The sequence below is a fragment of the Lagopus muta genome, chromosome 1 (assembly GCF_023343835.1).
Source record: "Lagopus muta isolate bLagMut1 chromosome 1, bLagMut1 primary, whole genome shotgun sequence".
Classification (NCBI taxonomy): Eukaryota; Metazoa; Chordata; class Aves; order Galliformes; family Phasianidae; genus Lagopus; species Lagopus muta.
Genome location: NC_064433.1, coordinates 110,957,663 through 110,978,675, shown reverse-complemented (window position 1 = coordinate 110,978,675; position 21,013 = coordinate 110,957,663). Strand labels below are relative to the sequence as shown.

At 37.4% G+C, this 21,013-nt stretch overlaps 1 protein-coding gene across 9 annotated transcripts in view; it reads right to left on the bottom strand.

Annotated features, from left to right (window-relative positions):
- CASK (calcium/calmodulin dependent serine protein kinase) overlaps positions 1-21,013 on the bottom strand; it is a 195,196-nt gene that overhangs the window by 137,679 nt on the left and 36,504 nt on the right. The window lies entirely within an intron of this gene.

Below are 21,013 nucleotides of genomic sequence, written 5' to 3'. Positions count from 1 at the left end.
AAAGGATACTCAATTAAGACTCTGAACACACAGAAATCCATTTACATCTCTAAGGCTCAACTAATTTCATCTGCTATCTTAGGAATAAAGTTATTGACTTGAATCCCCCCATGAGTCAAGAAGTAATTTATACAGATCAGTGTTACCTTATTGTGTTTACTCTTTAAGAATCTCAAAGTAAAGCTTCTTATAAATAGTAAAAAACAAAACAAAAAACAAGACATTTAAATTATGATAAATTGAAAACATTTTAAAAGTCTAAACTACAGCTTTGGAATAATATCAGCCATACTTTTCAGTCACAATTACAATAAATTGCTAGACATTAAATATATTTACATTTTTTTTCCTCATCCTCATTAGTTTTACATACAAAAATTTTCTGAAGCTACTAAATGTAGCATTTATTCTAATCTGACACAGTATGGTAGATTACTGGAGTGGAGAAAAGCCTCATGAGAGCACCATACCCTTACTTGCACGTAGACCCCGACCTTCTGTTCACTGATGCAACTACAGAAACACTATGAATATAAATTTTCCTTCCTATTGACTAAGGTATTTCTAGTTTTCCTGGTTTCCTCAAGTCTGAGCTGGAGAACTTGCCTATCCACTCGAATATGCATTCTATAAATCAAGTCTTGGACAAAAAACCCAAACATTTTATACAATTCTCTAACAGAGAGGACAAAAGTAGTCATTCCAGTCTCAATTTTTTTTACAGCCATATTTAAACTTAGCTATACTTCTTAAACAGTCCTCTCTACCTAGTACGGTAAATGTCAGAGTCACAAGTAAATCAAAGCCGCTACAAAGCACAGAAGACAAGAACTCAATGGTGCTCACAGCAATTCAGAATATCTCTTAGAAATCAAAAGATTTTTAAATGTAATCTGAAGATCGACGTATTTACAAGCTTCAGATTTCCACCTTTTTCAAAACTGGCTCTCTCACATTCAAGTCACAAACAGCCTCGAATAGCATACACATTATGACTACATGTTAGATGAACACATCCCATGACAGAAGCAGAACAATAAAGGCTTGAAGTTTCACATTTTAAATAATTTGTTATCCCTTGGATATTTAATGCATTAATGATAGGTTCCCTTATGATTTAAGCAGACACCACTGCTTCCACATGACAACATAAAGGAATTTAAAAATAAATTATGGTTGCGGTTAGCTTTATGACATCTTAGTATGAAAAAATTCAGTGGTGGATGAAGTTGTGAAGCTGCTATCCATCATATTTGAAAAGTCATAGCAGTCTGGTGAAGCTCTCACTGACTGGAAAAGGGAAAACATAGCCCCCATTTTCAAGAAAGGAACTACAGGCCAGTTAGTCTCACCTCTGTGCCTGGCAAGATCAAGGAGTAGATCCTCCTGAAGGCTCTTAGCACATGGAAAATAAAGATGAGATGATTGGCGGTAACCAGTATGTCTTCACTGAGGGCAAGTCGTACCTAATAAACCCTGTGGACTCTCATGATGGAGTTACAGCATCAGTGGATAAAGGAAGAGCAACTGACATCATCCACTTGGAATTGTGCAAAACATTTGATGCTGTCCTGCATGACATCCTAATTGCCAAATTGGAGGAAAATGGATTTGATAATGCTGGATAAAGAATTGGCTGGATGGTTGCACTCAAAGAGTTGCGGTCAACAGCTCAGTGTCTAAGTGGAGATCAGTGATGAGTGGCCTTCCTCAGGGATTGGTGCTGGGACTGGTGTTATTTAACATCTTTGTAGGTGATATGGACAGTGCAATTGAGTGTACCCTCAGCAAGTTTGCAGACGACATTAAGTTGAGTGGTGCAGTTGACATGCTAAAGGGAAGGGATGCCATTCCAGAGGGACCTCGACAGGCTTGAGAGGTGGACCCAAGCCAACCACATGAAGTTCGTCAAGACCAAGGACAAGGTCCTGCAGGTAGGTCAGCGCAATACCAAGCACATATATAGGTTGGGCAGAGAATGGCCAGAAAGTAGCCCTGAGAAGATAGACTGGGGAGTGTGAAAGATTCAGCATGAGCCAGAAACATGCTCTTGTAGCCCAGAATGCCAACCGCATCCTGGGTTGCATCAAGATAAGCACGACCAGTTGGTCAGGAGAGGTGATTCTGTCCTTCTACTCTGCTCTCATGAGAACCACCTGGAATACTGCATCCAGTTCTGGAGCCCAAACCACAAGACATCAAGCTGCTGGAATGGGTGCAGAGGAAGGCCATGAAAATGTTCAAAGAGCCCAATGAAGACAGGCCGAGAGAGCTGGGGCGCTTCAACCTGAGGAAGAGCAGGCTCTGGGGGGACCTTACAGTGGCCTTCCAGTACCTGAAGGGGACCTATAGCAAAGCTAAGGAGGGACTTTTTAGAAGGGCATGTAGTAACAGCACAAGGAGAAATGGATTTAAACTGGAAGAGGGTAGCTTTAGACTAGATATTAGGAAGAAATTTTTTAGAGCGATGATGGTGAGACACTGGAACAGGTTGCCCAGAGAGGTTGTGGATGCCCCCCACCCTAGAGGCATTCAGGGCCAAGCTGGATGGAGCTTTGAGCAGTCTGGGCTAGAGGGAGGTGTCCCTGCTTATATAGCTGGGGATTGGAACTAGATGATCTTAAAGGTCCCTTCCAACCCAAATCATTTAATGATTCTATGATCTTCTTCGTAGTTGCAATGAAACAGTTACACAAATAAAGGTACAGTGCCCACAGCGAAACTGTATAATTTGAGCAAGAAAACGAAAACCCATTCTTCCTAATACAATAAATTCCAACTTCGAAGCTAAGTAACAAATGTCTTTCAGGCTAAATTTTCTCAGCATTAAAAATCATGCTCTTTCCCTTCAGTCAAGAAAAGGACTAAAACACTTGGTATCTCAAATCATAAAAGTAACTATTCATCAGTTATGTCTGCTATGGAAAGACATATCACATTCTGGCTAAAGGATAATTTCTATAGGTCAGTTTATTACTGCAGTTCAAATTATACAGATTTCAAACACAGAAATTACACAAAAAAGGGGAAGGAAAAGAAGCAAAATTTAACTCCAGATGTAGACCATCAAAACTGTTAAAGGTAGATCAGATCGTATATTATAACAAATGTTTGTTCATTAAAAGAGAGGAACTGGGTTAAGTGGAATAACACAGCTTAATCCTCTAATCCTAAATCATCCAAAATCAAAGTATGATGTAAGGTGCTTTACACTTCATTCTTCTGTTACCCTTACAATGTGTACCTACTGATGTACACAAATGACAAAGAGCCATCTTCCCATTTCCTCCTATAACTTCCAAAACCTTTCATTGCAGGTAGCATGCACAGAACAGACTACACCAGTTCAGAGTCTGAGAATCATTAAAATACACAAGTAATAAGGAATAGATGGTTTTCTTGGACTGATATTTTGTCAACATTGGCAGCAACACCTGCAATATTTTGACTCTCCACTGCAATGTATACCAAAAACCAAAATATATTTTCTTAAATTAAAGCTGGCAGAGACATCTGTTCTCTACTGCAGAAGGAAATCAAAGTATCACAATATATTTCTAAGGAGATTACTGATTACATGTAGGCCATAAGAAAGCAAATAGGAATGCTGAAAAAATACCCTATACCAGGTTTGTTTCCTAAATTTCAGGTTAGCATGACATGTTCTGATGTAACCTTAAATCCAGTGCAACTGTATCTGGTGATATACAGGTACTTTTTGTAACAACAGGGCACATACATGAAGACAAACAACTATTAACTACTCTTTCCTTCAAGAGTATAACATTTGAATTACACTAAAGTCCTAAAAATTTTAAACCAAAGCCTTTCTTTCTATCTCCTTCATTTTAAATACTTTTATATTTGGCACACACCATTAAGCCTTCAAGGATAAAGATCATAAGCCACTGTTTTTCAAACCGTGATTTTGATAAACAAATCTTATTGATTTGCCTGTTCTGCTTCCTTTCCCTTTTCCTCCAAATACACATTAGTGTGTAAGAATGAGAATATATGAGAAAATATAGCATGTTGATTCCTAACAAAGGTAAAGTAATTGCAGCTGGTAATTACAGCCTGGTCCCTACTCATGACCAGGATCCCACACTGTGAAGACACTTTGAAAACATCTATGATTTAAAATCCCAAACTCTGAAATTAAGTCATTTACATATCAGATCACCCATGATTTACTTAACATGTCTCTGAAGCAAATCTTAGTTTTTTAGGGACTTACTACAAAGAAATGCATTTTGGCTCCCAAATTCAGTTTCAATAGCAATAAATAATAGAACATTTTCTCTGTAAAACCAATAGCAAACAAAACCTCTCCCAATGGATAGAGTATTCCTTTAAAAAATGAACTGTCATGTAAGAATCTAAAGCTTTTCTCTTCTTAAGAAAGCTTAACTACTAAGAACCTAAAACCTGCAATACAAGTCTTCAAGTTATATTTGACCTTCATTTAACATTCTAAATGGAAGATTGGTTTTTCATGAAGTGATCTATGTCAGCTTGTTGCATTAAGCATAAGCATACAGAGATAAAATCATGTAAGGAAAGACATATGCACAGCTTTTTCTCTCTCTTTTTCTTGTTTAAAAGGCTAAGCACTTGCTTACCTAAGCAGAAGACAACACTGATTTGAACTAATGTGGTGAAAACTTTAAAAACAGCTGTATCCAAGTTAGCAAGCATGGGAAATATGCAAATTAAAACAACAGTATCTCTTCCTCACTTCATTCATCCTTATCCACTTATATTATGTATTTTTCCTTTAATTTTCACTTTGAATATAAATATTTTCAAGAGTAATTAAATCTGCAGTTAGCCACTGTACCGCTGAATGAACTTGTCTACACATGGAACTACAGCCTGAAATGGGGATCGATGCTTTCTGTAAATGAGCACATTGGCTTAGAGGGCAACTGCTTTTAGAAAGTCATCACCAGCCATGTTGCATAGACATCTTTTGTTTCATTCTGAAAAGTTTAAATATTTCACTATTTTGACAGCAGCATGGAGAACAATCAGGTTGAAGATCCAGTAGTTTGTTAGAAAAATAGATTTCCTAGCACAAGTTACAAAACCAAGTTCCCAAATGGCAACATTTCTATCATGAGTTTGCATGACCAGAAGGTATCTTAGAAAACAAGTCTGTGTTCAACTCAAGACTTGCAATAAAACATGCAAAAGAAGAAAGCACAAGACAGCAGTTCATTGAATCTTGGCTCAGTAAGAATACGGCGTCTAGGTGTTCCCTAATATTAATTAACAGAATTATAAAGAAAAAAGAATAGACAAGAGTACCAAAGATGTGGCTATAAAGTATGTAGAAACAAACAAAAACAAGTCTTCATCACCTCACAATCATTTTAATGAGACAGAATCTTTTAAACTCCTTCAGAAGTATTGAATCTTGATGCTTACATAACATTTGAGTATGATGCAGACTCTCTGCAGTGATTCTGTAAATCACAAACTGGAGAAAGTCTGCTGAAAGAAGCCGTAGGGTTGGAAACAGAGGTCTTTATAAACAGAGGAACTGAAGTCAATTAAAAATTTGGAAATTGTAAGCATTTTTGAAATAATGGTACTTAAGAATTTCAAGAATATTAGCTAAATGATAAACCATGACTTAAATTATTATTAAAGCTTAAAAATATTCAAACTCTGTCTATTTCAAAGGCTTAAGCAAATTTATAAGGAATAATAACATCAATGAAAACAAGTGTCAAGAAAACTTTAGCAACTTGAAGCACTGCTACACAGCACAGAAATACCTCAGCTGGGGTAGAGGCTGTGGAATGGGGAACACACTGAAGGAATCAGGCTCAGTGTAGCACAACACAGGAGCTGAGTAGATACACAGAGCTAACTTATAGCTTTTTCTTTCTACTGCAGAGCTCAGTGCAACTCCTCACCAAAAGTGGCTGTTAGAGTGGAACCCAGGCATGGTTCTCCTGATGACCTACTACCTAAGCAGCAGTGTTTGCTTCACCACAGGGCCATTAGAACACACATTTTCAGCCCTCTTGAAGTCTTACCTGACATGGAAATGGAGAAAATAAAAATCAAATTTAGAAACACTACCACACAATTACATTCAGCACCAAAATGCTGGCACAGCCACCCCACAGAAGAAACTAATAGACAGACAGTAGCAGCTTCCAGTATCTCCTCTCTCTTTTTATTAACCAGTTATTTCCTTCTATAGGAAACTACAAAACCAGTACCTCCAGTGCTTGTGCAGGTGAAGCAATCCCAAGAACACCTTAGGGCATACTTAGAATTTATGTAAAACTGTGAAAAAATATTTTCTTTCAATTTTAAGTTTCCTTTGTGTAATTCAGAAGCTTATTTACATGTTTTTATTACCACAAAAGCAAACTGCTGGCAGAAAGGGATCTGTTTTGCTATCATGTCTTTTTTCTATTGCCAACCTGCAAGGGGGATAACCTATCCTTAACAGACCTGTAGTCTGTATCACAAGAAACAATGCTTGCGGCCTAAATTTTCTTCCTTAACAGGCAAAAAAAAAAAAAAAAAAAGTATCAGTCATTCTACATTTCAATATCTGAGGTACCTCTCTGTCTATAAAATCTCTCAGACATCCATATAAAGCAATAAAAATGACGCTGATGTGTAACAATACATGTAACGTATGTATAGTTTGTACTGAACTTTTTTTTTTATACTGACTGACTGGGATGCTGAGGGGAATGAAAAAGGAGGAACACAGAAGTCAGATGCTTGGTAGAACAACTACCAGTGTGAAGTGAAAGTTTCAGCACTAGACACAAATAACATTGTTTGTGCGCAAGCAATTCAGAAAATACTTCATGCTCACAGAGAATACAGCAACCTTTATTTTCAGAATTCCACAGTTACCCATAAACATGGAATTATCCTTGTAAATTCTTCCTTATTTTACTTACAGAAACACAGAACAACTTAGGCTGGAGGGGACCTCTGAAGGAACATGCTCAGTAAGTTTTGTCTGAACACCTACTTACTGCTATCAGAAGTTAAGCTACAATTTTCCTGCCTTTTCCCTCTTTACTTTTTAAGCAGCAGAACCTACCTCACTCCCTGAAAACACCCAGTTACAAATAATTTCTCAACCCAGCATATATAAGAATAAATTCCATTTTCAATAATTATTATACATCGAAATCACTTTCATGGTCTTAGAAGAGTTGCTCTAAAAGCTGCAGCTGTAGTCACAATTTTTAGAGCAAGTGCATTTTGTTAAAGCCTAGAAGTTCTTTGGAACGTGATCAGACACCAGCTGCCGGGAAGCTTTGAGAGGGGCATGCCTGAGCAGGAGAAGCTACATGATACCTACAGAAGACGGAAGGGGTTTCAGAGCAAAACTGCAGAATATAATTTCAAGTCTATGTACGAATGGTACAGAAGTACGATGAGTGTTTCAAACAGAAGCAATAGTGAAAACAGCTCTTGTAAGAGCTCGTGATGAGGTCTATATATCCTATTTGTTAACTCATTCAAGGTCATTAGCAAGAGAAAGGTCAAGACTTCCAAGTAATTCCTAAGTAGCCTTCTTAATGAGTTCATGTTCTTGGCTCTACAGATTCTACTATTAGATTTCCCCCTTGATAACCTGTTTCCAGAGATTCACTAGTAATTTATTTTTCCTGCAAGATTAAGACACTGAACAATACTTAACGCTTTCCTAAATCAGTACAAAAGCTTCAAAAGCTGTGCTGGCAGCCTTAGTTTTCAATAAGACTGATGAAGTGTCCTGCTGATGGCTTACATGAAAGAACAAAGTCCGAATTATTTCTAGGGCATGTATGCAGAAGCACACACAAACCAGGTATGAGATATTCTCTTCACTGAGATATGAGTGTTTCGGAATATAGTGCTGGTTTTTTTTTTGGTTTTTTTTTTTGGTTTGTTAAACTGAGGTAAAATATCTTGTTGCTGTGCTGGTAAAGAATTTAAGAAACATGATTCTCATTGCTCTCCGTGGTTCACTTAAATGTAAGTGAGAACATACCACATGGAAGATGTGACGTAGGACAGGTGAAGACTAGTACTTTAAGCACGAAGTCTGCTTCTTGAACAGCAGAGATGGAAGGTGGGGGGGAATAAAGAGAACTTTGCTCACTGTAACTAACTTCCCACTAGAAATACTGACTGCAATACAAAATTCTTCAAATTGTGTTGTTATGCTCTAAGATTCTAGAACCCTTCACAGGAAAATAAGAAACACCAGCAGACAGATCATGAGTATCCTGTTAAAAGCGTTACAAAAATCTAAATGTTATTCTTCTAATATGACCCTTTAATAGGTGACCAAATCTTTTTTCCCCTTTCTTTTTTTCCCCATGAAGAAAGATCTCATCCACAAGATCAGGAGGCAATGAAAAAAATCTGGGAAAACACTTAGAAATCTTAATATGAAATAATTGAACAATAAGAAGAAATACAACAACAACAAGCAGCAGCGTTAAGAGGAACACTTCATTTACAGTAACAAAAGAGCACGTTAAAAATACTAGATTTGATTCCTAATGAACAGATGAAGGTTGTCATTACTTCTAGGTGTATGTTGTCCTGAAAGAGCTGTGCTGTGGTTACATGCAATCAGATCAAAGAAAAAAAAAAAAACCATCCACTGAAATATTCCGCATACACCACTTTTTTTTTTTTTTTCCCTGTGTTACTTTCCATCCACAGTAGTTCCTTGATTTACCTTTAAGTCATGGTTACATGAAGAGCTGGAGACAAAGTCAGAAACAGGAACAAATGGACACGGTGCTGAAGCCATGCTGCCACTAAAAGTGAATCTAGTATCATGTAACGTAACAATTTCTTCCCAAACTCTTCCAAGCCACCTGTACCAATACAGCACATGGTGCAATTGTGCAAAGAACCAAAGGAATTATCTAAGTCTTACACAAATTAAGCCAACTATATACACACATACATATACTTTGTACACACATAGTTGGCTCAATTATGCATGGTTTTTCTTGCAATACAAATGCTTTTGAGAAAACAGCATGGAGAATGATAAGAATCGGACTGTATCAACAACCACTGTTGCCAGAAATTCTTTCATAAAATAATGCCCTCAGGTGAGCTCACGTGCATTAACTGCTCCAAGAGGAAAAAGGCTTACCTCTCTTGTGTACTCAGGATCTACTTTAAATTTCCACGCTTAGATTTTTGAGGGCCACTATACATACATTAGTTATAACAAAAGTGAGCATACATACTACCTCCTCTTCTCTTTCACTCATCGAGCCTGCCACACCTAACAAGATGCACTTTTTTATGATACATCCTCTTATTTCAGAATCTCTTCCCTGCTGCATCTGTTCGGGTTCTAATTGTTCTTAACAGAAGTAACCAGAACTATAATATTCCAAATGAGATCTTGGCAAAAGCTTGCATGTGGCATATGATGTTTCCTTCTCTGCTGTAAATGCTGTGCTCAGTATATCCTGCACCTGCTTTCCCCACACCTAAATCATACAGCCACTTAGTAAATATGAATTCTTCTCTTCAGTTGTTTGTAAACAATCAGCACACATGTGCCTAACAGAGGAACATACCATAAACTTGCACGGGCCACTACAGAAGTAGTGGAGAAACTGAACAGTTTTGAAGGAAATGATCTCCTTTATATACTGCTGTTACATATATGTAATAATAAATGACTTTTACAGTGTATCACCTTTGTACAGCATTATATTGAAAAGTCCACAATTCAAACTTCTTCAGTCGCCTCTCTCTTCCCCATTATCCGATTAAGAACAAAACTCCCATCCCATTTATTAACCACTAAACAACAGTCAAGTCAAAAAACAAATCAGTACATCTAAATTTGAGGAAGACTCTCCACAAGCTTTTTTTTTTTTTTTTTTTTTCTTTTCTTTGACAACAGTAGATGAGCAATCATTGCTAGGATTTGACAAAGTTTGTAATTAAAAAGGTTTTTTTGGATCATTTTCTTGCAACTCACAAAAGCGTTTTTTAGCTGTAATTTTACAATATTCCATTAAGGGATATCCCTTCACAAGACAAAAATAAAAAGCCAACCACACAAATCTTCAAAGTAATGTCTAAAGACTTCAGAGGTAATGGCCAAACAAAACATGTTTTTAAACACACAGATACTAGAAACCTACAGAAGAATACCTGAATCTAACCAGAACTTTGAAAGTAAGTTCAATCAAAACTACTTTAAAAGAAAATTCTCTGTATACTCAAGCCATCCCTTAAAAATTATGGCCTCAAAGTTATTTCTGTATGCATACCAACTCATAAGACACTTTGGAACCAATAAATAGAAGTTACTGAGGTCAATGAGAGAAATAGGGTTTCTAAAAGAGTAAGTTCTTTCATGTGACACTAATCAGCAACAGGAAATTATCCTAAGAATTTTGATCCACACAGAAATTTCCATTCCCCTCCCCTCCCCCCACTTTAGTTTTGGCCCTTGAATTGCCAAACATGTTCATCTGTTAGGACAAATGTGTACAAAAAAGTACCCTGAAAAGAAAGTCTGTCTTTCCTGTCTGAGAAGAATGTAGATTAGCTTTAAATTTCATAAGTTGTCACGATCATATATGAACTGAAGGAAAACATACATGGTTGAGGTTTTCTTTTAAACATGTTGGAAGATTTCCAGTATTTCAGAAATCTGATTTATGACTCAAATCACCAATTGTTAGAGTGATACATAACATTTTAAATTATGGAAGGATTAATGGGATTTATTAAGAACATTCACCTGAGTATTGGGAAAAAACTTCCTGGCTATGAGGTTTATAGAACATTGTTGAATTCTCACTTCAGGGGAGAAATAAATGATCTCTTACCTCTTGAAATCCAAAGCTTTCAACAATGTACTGGAATGAAAAATCTGACACAGAGTAGATGAGAAAATGTACTTCTCCCCCTCCATCTGGATTTATTGGATTTCTGGACAATAGCTCTTAGTAAATGTGTTTCTGTATATTTTACACATATAAACTACTGTTTGAAGATCCTTTTTTTTCTTAGAGTATTTCAGCAACCAAGATGCAGCTGTGAAGGTACAGGACTGCTCCAAAAGTAATGCCTCCAATTTTATTACATTAGTCTTCAATGCCAAAGGCAGATGTTGGCAGAAGAGGTTGAACCTTCCTGCCAATATCCCATTACATTTAGTTGCTATGTGACAGATGGCAGCAGGGGGGCAGTCTGACACAGAGGCATCTGATGTATAAGTGCAGCTGAAACACAGGTGTGTCAATGAATTCCTGCATGGGGACATTGCACACACTGACTTTCAGTGACACTTGCTGAACATTTATGGTGACCAAACCAAATAAATGTGAGCACAAGGCAATGGGTGACACATTTCAGCACAGGAGACATGGCAGTGACATGAAAGACAGGCCATGCAGATTTTAACAAGTGTGGCATGTAGGCTCTTGTTCATTGCTGGCAAATATGCATAGTTTATGGTGGTGACACTTGCAGCTAAGAATCTTCTCTATCAAAAGTGTGTTATTGTTCTCTTTGTATCTGTTGTTGTTTCCATGGAAATAAACAGGAGGCATTATTTTCAGAGCAACCTATGTAGATGAGTCTATTCCAACTGTAGTAGTTCAACCAACCTCTCTCTAAACTTGAATCAAGTTGCTTTTTAGTAGTTTGTTTAGAGCAATCATCTTTTACTAAGTTCGAAAAATAAAGATGTATAAAGATGGACAAAGCCAAAACAGTTACAAGAAAAACTTTCAAAACAAAGTGAGGCTATTCATCGTACTAAGATATGTGGAAGGCATATTGCTATATGGCTAGAAAGATACTGCTGTTTTTTGTAAGTGTAAAAAATATCTGAGGTATTTAAACATGAGATACCAGTTTCCTGTACAACAATTTTTCATGAATTCTAAACTCAGTTATCTTCACACACTAATTTCTATATTACTCCTTAGCACAATCTTGTCATTTCAAGACTAAACAAAATATTTCATTATCTGCAGCACAATTATTTCTGCATTAACTACAATCACCAACAAGACAGCTATTAATATGCCCACAACAAAATGTAATACATCATCCTTTCATAATTCTTTTTGAAAAAAGTTACAGGATTATTTTTCTACTTAATAAACACTTAACAGAACTGTTCACAACCTTCCAGAGGAAGCCAAATGTGAACACATGATTTAAAATCACATTTAATTTACTTCTTTTTTTTCATTACAAACAAAGGAAGAGTCGTTTGCATCAATTTCCAAGCCTGTTCAGAGACTCAGCTGTACTAACGTTTAGACCCAGCACTGATATGATCTCCATAGGGATGTTAACAACCCATCGTGAGAGGACATTTTTAGTATTGCTTTTAAAAAACAAAGTATTCATGGAACTGTGAAATTAGCAGGAATCAAAGCACTGACTGCAATTCCACATAATCACTGAAGGTACACACATCATGAGAATTCCCACACTCCTACAAGTGATTATTTGACCTTTGGGACACTGCCAAGGATAAGAAATTGAACTCACTATCCACACCAGGAAGGGAGTCTTGCATTTCAACAGTTTTCAGCTGTCCTTAACTTATTTTCTCAAGGACTGAACAGTGAAACAGGGTAGATGAGAAATACCTTGGGTCCATGAGTACATCTCAGTTTATTACCTATCATCACATCAACAAGCAAAAAGTCTAAGGGTTCATTAAGTTATGCCCTTCTAAATTCATGCTGACCTAAAAGTCAATTCAACTGCAGTGGTCCATGCTTTGGACTGCAGGATAAAAGTAATTTCTTACATTGCTATCTGAAAGCATCAAACCACTTGTGCACTGGTAGTCCTAAGAAAATTGACAATAACAGAAGAAAAAAAAAAATATACAAATCCACTGACACTGCCAGAAGCCATGAAGAAAGAAGTAAGAGACTGTTCAGTAAGAAAGTTGCTGCTGCCTCTCTGAAGGATTCCCAAATCAAAGTTTAGGTTGCCTGGCTGGCACAAGCTATTGCTGTCACCAGAAGAGACCCTGCAGTAGAAACGCAGCATTCAGCTTTGTTCTAGGTAACATACATGTGGAAGAGGAACATACATGCACACCTGCTTCAGTCTTTTCAAAAAGCAATCGAAAACAGAGAATGTAGCCAGTACTACGGTTTCAATGACACACACTCTCAGAGTTGTAACAAATCTACAGTATTCAAACAGTGCGGTTACACATTTGAACAAAACTAGTATTTAAAACTGCCAATTGTTTTTGGACATGACCATGTACTACAGAATCCTACCAGAGCACTATACTGTTCAGTGCAACAGGAAAAGAAAACCAAATGACCATACTTTTTCTTCATTTTTTTCCTTCATGCTTCTCTAGTCAAAATAGTTTAGAGAGAAAAATAAGGAAAGTGCTGTATATCACAGACAATACGTAAGGTATGCTCAGCAACAGAAAGCGTCTTCATTTTGGCAGGGTTTTCAAATAAAAGCCCTACCTGTAAAGATGTAAAAGTATGAAAATAGCTGATGCTCAATACTTAGTGTGAAACATGTATAAGTGAAAATAAAAATAAAAATAACAAAAATTCCAAATCTTTAATGAAAGCTTATGATTATATTTACTCCCCTCAAAAACCTGTCTACAAGTTTTAAGTCATACTGAGTAAGGGGTTGTACAATTAATGGTTCGCATGCTGTTTCTAAGGAATCTCAACAACTAGGTGCCTGAAGTGTCTGTACAACAACTCACAACACATGGTAAATAAACACGAAGAGTTAGAGGTCTGCCACAATTCAGAGCCTCACTTGGTTCATAAAAGTGCAGCGATGGGTAACAAGCTCATTAGGAAGATCAGGCCAGGACCAAGGGAGTTGACCTCTTTGTATGGAGTTCTGCCTTGGGATAGATGAAAGATAGGCGAGTCCTTACAGCTCAGGATTAACATGCAACCAACATGGGCAGCATTGTGGTGGGTGCCTGTTACAGACTGCCTGGTCAGGAAAAAGTAGAGGAGGCCTTCTTCAGATAACTGGAAGCAGCATCATATTTGCAGACCCTGGTCCTCACCGTGTACATTAAATACCTCAATATCTGCTGGTGAGACAAAACAGCAGGTTGTGTGCTGTCCAGAAGTAGTATGGTGATGATAACTTCCTAACACAGGTAATCAAGGAACCAGTGAGGACAGATAGTCTATTGAAGCCTTATGATTACAAACAAAGACAACCTCATTAACATTGAGAGCAGCTTTTGCTGCAGGAACCACAAGATAGTGAAACTCGGTATCCTGAAAGGACAGAGCAAGACCAAAAGTGGAATCACAATCCTAGCACAGTAACCTACAGCAGGAGATAAACTTTTTGTAGCTTACTAGCACATCTGGTTAAGTATAAATGTAAAAGAATGATGACAAATACAAAGAAGTAAGAACTAATATTGGGAAGTGGCTTTGACATCTTACAATGCAATAACTAGACCAGAATTTTAATCAGGTTGCTTTCATTTTAGTCAAGATGCAACATACACTTGTTTATATAACTGTCAGAAAGAGTTTTGCTTATTTCTCAGCTGAATATTTTATCTTCCATCTTATGTTCATGTCTCTGCCATATACAGATAATCTTATTAAAAATTACAGATTCATGAAAGCTCAGAAACATTACTGCAGATGGAAACTTTATTAATTGATAATACTAAACTAAGTTCTACATTAAAATGAACAATGCAAGAGAACATATTTAGAGCAGTGATTACTGCATAATATGAAGAATTGCTATTCCCAATATCCAGGCAAACACGATACACGAGTTGAAATACTTATTCAAAACAACACTTTCAAGGATATCAAGCTGAATCGAGCCCTTCCCGTTCAGCTGAGATAGGTAAATACATTATCAATTTTACATAGATCTATCTGTCTAGATACACACATACACACAGTTAAAAACGTGCTACACCAAAGCAATTTCAAATAATATGTTTAAGTCAAATCTTCTGTGAACACTTTTGAAACCTAATTTTCCTCTCTGAAAATTAAATGCATCTGAAACCGAGTTACTGAACCATTGTTAGATAGTTCTCAGGATATCCTTCTCCAGTTAATTCTACTGGACTTCTTTTTCTGCATAGCCCAAGTATGCAAAATTAACTCAAGAACACAACAGAAAGTTACCAAATTATCTTCAGAATGAAATAAGTTTAAGCTTAATAAAATGATCATTTCATATAAAAACTATAATTTATGATATGAAAGATAAGCTGTATACACTCTTTCATAAAATGCAGATGCCTGAGGTATATATTGTTGTGACACTGAAGTTACATATTTTATTATTGTAGCACCAGAACAAAAACATTTGGTGTACTGGGTTGACAATGAGGTGAAACCATTTGTTGTGATTTAACCCTTCAGCAGCGCAGGACCACACAGCCATTCACTCATTCGTCCCAGGTGGAATGATAGAGAGAACTGGAAACTAGATTAGATGAGAACTATTTACTATGACAGAGGAGGAAAATGAAAACAGAAAAAATATGTATCTTGACAGCGCAAGGTCTCATCACCCATCAACCAATCCTCAGCGACCCCTGAGCAGCAGGCTGCCTCCACCCAATCCCCAAAGCTTTACAGAACTTCCCCATGGTGCCATGTGGTATGGAATCACCCCTGCTCTAATACAGGCATCTGTTTCCATCCCCCAGCTCCATGCCATGACTGGCCGCAGCTCTGCCCCATCAAGCCTGGCCCTGGACACACTCCCATTTCTCAGCAACAACCAAACATTGGTGTGCTATTAACTCATGTCCCAGTTGAAACCAAGACAACAAGCCTCACTGATTTAAAAACTGACACTACATACGAAAACAATCAGAAGTATACACATCTGCAATGAAATTGCTGATCACACAATTTAATCCACTTTGTACCCAAGTTATACCTGAGCAAAATTTATGTGTCGTAGTTTGCTAAATCTATCTACTATCTATGATCGTAGTTTGCTAAAAGACAGAGAAGTGCTCTTGCCTACACAGCACCTCAAAATTTGGCTTCACAAAGAGGAAAAAAAAATTAACACAACTGATTTTGATAGCTCCTGTCACTGTATCAACTGGTAAAACCTTTTCCCTTAATTTTCCTACTGAAAAACCCATAAGCCAGAAATTTAAGGATTAGTAACAGCAGAAGAATAAGCAAATTTGTTTACTTGTTTCTACAAGAAAGTTTTAAGAAAAAAAAAAGTTAAAAAAAAAAAAACAACCCTGCAAGCTCAACATGTTACTGATATTTACAATTCCCTGGAAATTACTACTGGGTCATTTTCATTATTATCGATGGTACAATTCTACAAACTACAAGCTAAACAACAATAGAATGAGCCCATCCTTTTTTTTCCCCTGAAGTATATATTCATGGATCATATTTAAGAAGAATGTATTGTATTTGGATTTTTGATTAGAATGTAAAGTCCTCTCCTTTGTGTTCCCCTGTCCACCTTATCCACCTACTGAGGAAGGTATAACTGCAGATTAGAGTCTTACCAAAGACAATCCTACACAAGCATTTTCATGTTTTGCTGTGCATCAGATGTTTATCTATGAATACCATGTACTGAATCTAAGTTTAAAAAAAAAAACAACAACACAAATTCCCCTAGAGAGACTGGAAATCAAACTGCAGAATACATGTAGAACACAGACTATTTTCAACAGCTGACAGCTATTTAAGTCTAGAAGCAAGACTCAAAAAATAATAATTACCTTAGTACAGAATTCTCATTTCTGAAAGTCTTTCAGCAAAGATACATCAAATACTTGAAAATACTGAAAACCAGTTTTTACATTGATATGCCTGCCTATCCACACCAGAACACTACAGGTATGCAATGATACCTTGGTTTTCGCGTTCCCTCTTTCCAGGCAAACCTTGGGAAGAAATCTGCAAGGGGACACTGCTCTTCTATCTCTTGATCCTTCACAAGGAGGAAGAGTGAAATACAGGGCTATTTAAGTTTGTTATCTAACAACATGATACAGCAGAATTCACACAATTTGTTGTATACCTCTTAAAAAAGAATATTTTAAAACAACACCACATGACTGAATTAAGTGCCCAATTGCTCTACTGAGACCAAATAAGACAACTCTAGGCTGAGAAAATAGTTTCTGGAGTTTCTCTTTCAGAATTTAAGCATCCCTATGAGATTCACCAGCAGAGAAAAAGCTAGTTCTTATGCTTTTCACAAACTAGGAGGAAAATTATGGATAACACAAGTTTAGTGATGAAGAAAAAATACCAGTGGATGATGCTCCTTGTCTCAGAACTTTCTACTCTTATTATGTTTTGCAAATCATGTTGAAAGCTCTGAAAACAAACAGAGCTGTCTACAACAGATTGTAATCTGCTTGAGCCTACTCAATATTAGGAGAACTTCATAGCAAGCTCTTAAAATTCTTGTCCTCTGTATGGCCCTGAAGGTTGACAGAACTCAGAACAGTTCTGTTACTCATCTCATAGAACACAAAATTACTATATGCTATAGAAAGCTGTAGACAAAGTTCCTTCAGTAGCTGGCTTTTTTTACCCTATTAAAGGAGGCACTTACTATAGGCAAGAGCTGCAGTTTTTGTACATTTTTCCCTATATATTCTATATAATTGTGGCATGATTAAAAAGTTCTTCATAAAAACTAAACAGTCAGAAAAAAATATGACAGGCAATTGACTGCAATTACTGGAAATGCATTATTTCAGATTTCAAGCTGATTACTTGCCTTAAACGTGGTATCTATCTTTGCATCATAAGATCAACATAGGCCATATCATGTCGTTAAACATTACAACTGCAACTGGATAACCAAGCTAAATAGTCTACAAAATTCAATGCAAGGCACAAAAAAAAAAAAAAACAAAAAAAAACATACACCATCCAAACAGAAGTCTTTCAAGACAGGTTGCTTTCCCAGTAATTTACTTCCCAAAAGCAACTAGACAGAATACTGTACATTGGACAGGATATAGCAGGAGCTGTTACATATATCTGTCAAAAAGGACTTGGGGAGTAGATGGATGACAAGCTGGACATAAGCCAACAGTGTGCCCTCACAGTCCAGAAAACAACTGCATCCTGGGCTGCATCAAAAGAAGCATGGCCAATAGGGAGAGGGAGGTGATCTTGCCTATGCCTTTCTACTCTGCGCTGGTGAGACCTCACCTGGAGTACTGCATTCAGACAGGAAGTCCTATAATACATGAGAGACATGGACCTGTTGGAGTGTATCCAGAGGAGGGCCACAAAGATGATCTAATGGATGGAACACTTCCCCTACAAGGACAGGCTAAAGGAGCTGGGGCTGTTCAGCCTGCAGAAGAAAAGGCTCTGGGGAGATTGAGAGCAGCCTTTCAATACCTAAAGGGGAGCTGTAGGCCATAGATTCTTTAGCAGAGTCTGTGGTGATAGGACATGAAGAGACGGCTTCAAAGTAGAACAGGAGAGATTTTAGACTCAATACAGTGAAGAAGTTCTTTTTTTACAATACAGGTGGTGAGGCACTGGCACAGGTTGCCCAGAAAGGTGGTGAATGCCAAGTACCTGGAGACACTCAGGGTCAGGCTGGATGGGGCTCTGAGCAACCTGATGTGGCTGTAGGTGTCACTGTTCATTGCTGTGGGAGTTGAACTAAGTGGCCTTTAAGGGTCCCTTCCAACTCAAAAGATACTGTGATTCTACTGCCAGCTGTCAGAAACCTCTAGACCTCTTCTACGACTGATCTTCCAAACACAGAATAGGCTATTTAAAAATCAACTGCTGGTCATACTGAATCAATGCCTATACATTAGAACCAACAGCCCTTCAACTTATTCTCATACATTGGTATTGCAAAAGGACAACAGTATCTGCTCAAGGCAGGAACATGTTGAGAGATTAAAGCTGGCCATGGGCTACAGTCATGGCCATACTCATCTAGCACATTGTTCTCCTTCTCCACCAACTGTCTCTGACTAGTGCATTTTGTTCACAGTTCTGTAAGCAACAAGGTTAAAAAAGAAAACAACACAAAACAACAAAACAACTGACAAGGCTATAGATCTACATAGTTCAAACAATTATCATCAAGTTCAAACAGGATTAACACTTATAAAATATCCATTTCCTCTCTGGAGGATGTCAGCTCTGTTGCTTCTGGTGCTTTAAAACAGAAAAACTGAACCAGTTTACCAATGAGAAGTTTATTTTCATACATGAGATTTCTGTAAAAAGACTTCTAAAATAAGTTCCAGGTTCAGCATGAATCTGCAGCTTTTAGCACCTCCTTGCCTCCACAACCATCTCCCTTCCACTACTGACATATAGCTCTTTGCAAGCACTGCTGAGAATTAGTCAACATAGCTTAAATATTAATGAAACAATTACTTGACAGAGCATATTTAGCCAATTAGCTATACAGAAATTACAACGAAAAGGTTATTTCTGAATATGTTGTTAGCAAAACTGATAATGCAATACTTATTCATTATTTGGTACTGTGATATTTAACAAGTCTAAAAATATATTGAGTTTTTTTTTTTTTTTTTAAAAACAGCTGCCATCCAGACTACAACTTGCTGGTTTCTTTAAGTTGAACCATTACACAAGCATTCATCAAATGACAAAACTCCGTACTTTGCGTGTATTGCTCTCAGGTGCTTCACATTAGCAATGGCAGTGTATGGTCTCAGCAGTGGAAGGGATAAGAAATGAAATCTAGTGGGGAAAAAAAAAAAAGTGTAACAAAGAACTGTCCTTTAACGTAAGAGTTAATTTTCAGTTCACTTCTGGTCACTGGTAAGATTAACTATCTCAGAAGCAGTTCTTACTTAAATAAATTTAAAACAAAGATATAAAATGCATAACTTTACTGCTAGCCCATATTAAAGGACAAAAGATTCTCATAACAAAAATAAGTCTAAATAAAACATCTGAATAATTACATTTACAAAAGAAGTCTGGCTTTTCATGTATTTACAGAGTCACAGAATGGTTGAGGTCAGAGGGGACCTTTGGAGGTCATCTGATCCAACCCTGCTCAAGCAGAGACACCAAGGGGAGGTTGCCCAGGACCACGTCCAGATGGCTTTTAAAGATCTCCAAGGAGAGAGTCTACATTGCATCAGTGTTCAAACACCCTCAAAGGAGGTAAAAAAAAAAAAAAAAAAAGAAGAAACCACTTCCTTACATTCAGAGGAATCCTTCTGTTTACAACCATTACTTCTTGTCCTGACACTGGGCATCACTGAAGAGTGCCTCCATGCTTTTTGCACTGTTCCTTCAAGCACTTATAGACACTGATGCAATTTTTCATAAACCTTACCCTCTCTGGGCTGAAAAGTCCCAGCTCTCACAGCTTTTCCTTAAAGGATAGATGCACTGTTCCCCACCATCACCTTTGTGGTCCTTTGCTGAACTCTCTCTAGCAGTTCCATATCTCTTTTGTATTAAGAGTGTGCAGAACTGGGCCTGCCCAGGAATGCCCTCACAACTATACTCTGGACCAAGCTGTTTAGACAGTTTTCAGTCCACCTCGCTGTTTGCTCATCCAGCCTCTACTTCCTCAGCTTGACTACGACAATCTTATGGAAGATGATGTCAAAAGCTTCACTGAAGAGGAAAGACAATATCCACTGCTTTCTCCTTTATCTATCAGGCCAGTCATTTCATCTTACAGTTTTATCAAGGTAGTCAAGTGTTACTTCTGCTTGGTGAATCCATGCTGTCTGCTCCTGATTTTCTTCGCATTCATGGAAATGGATTCCATGAACACTGTAATCAAAGATCAACAAGAGCGGTCTTGCATCTGTGAGGTGGTATCAGCCACCTCTCAAAGCACTTGTGGGTGGGCCCCATCAAGACTGGTATGTCCAGTTTCTTTATGTATTCCCTGACCTGAATATTTAACTATTTTAACATAAATACTTCATTATATGAATTTATGTACCGAAATGTCTGAGCTAACTGAACATTCTGTACATACTGAGGGT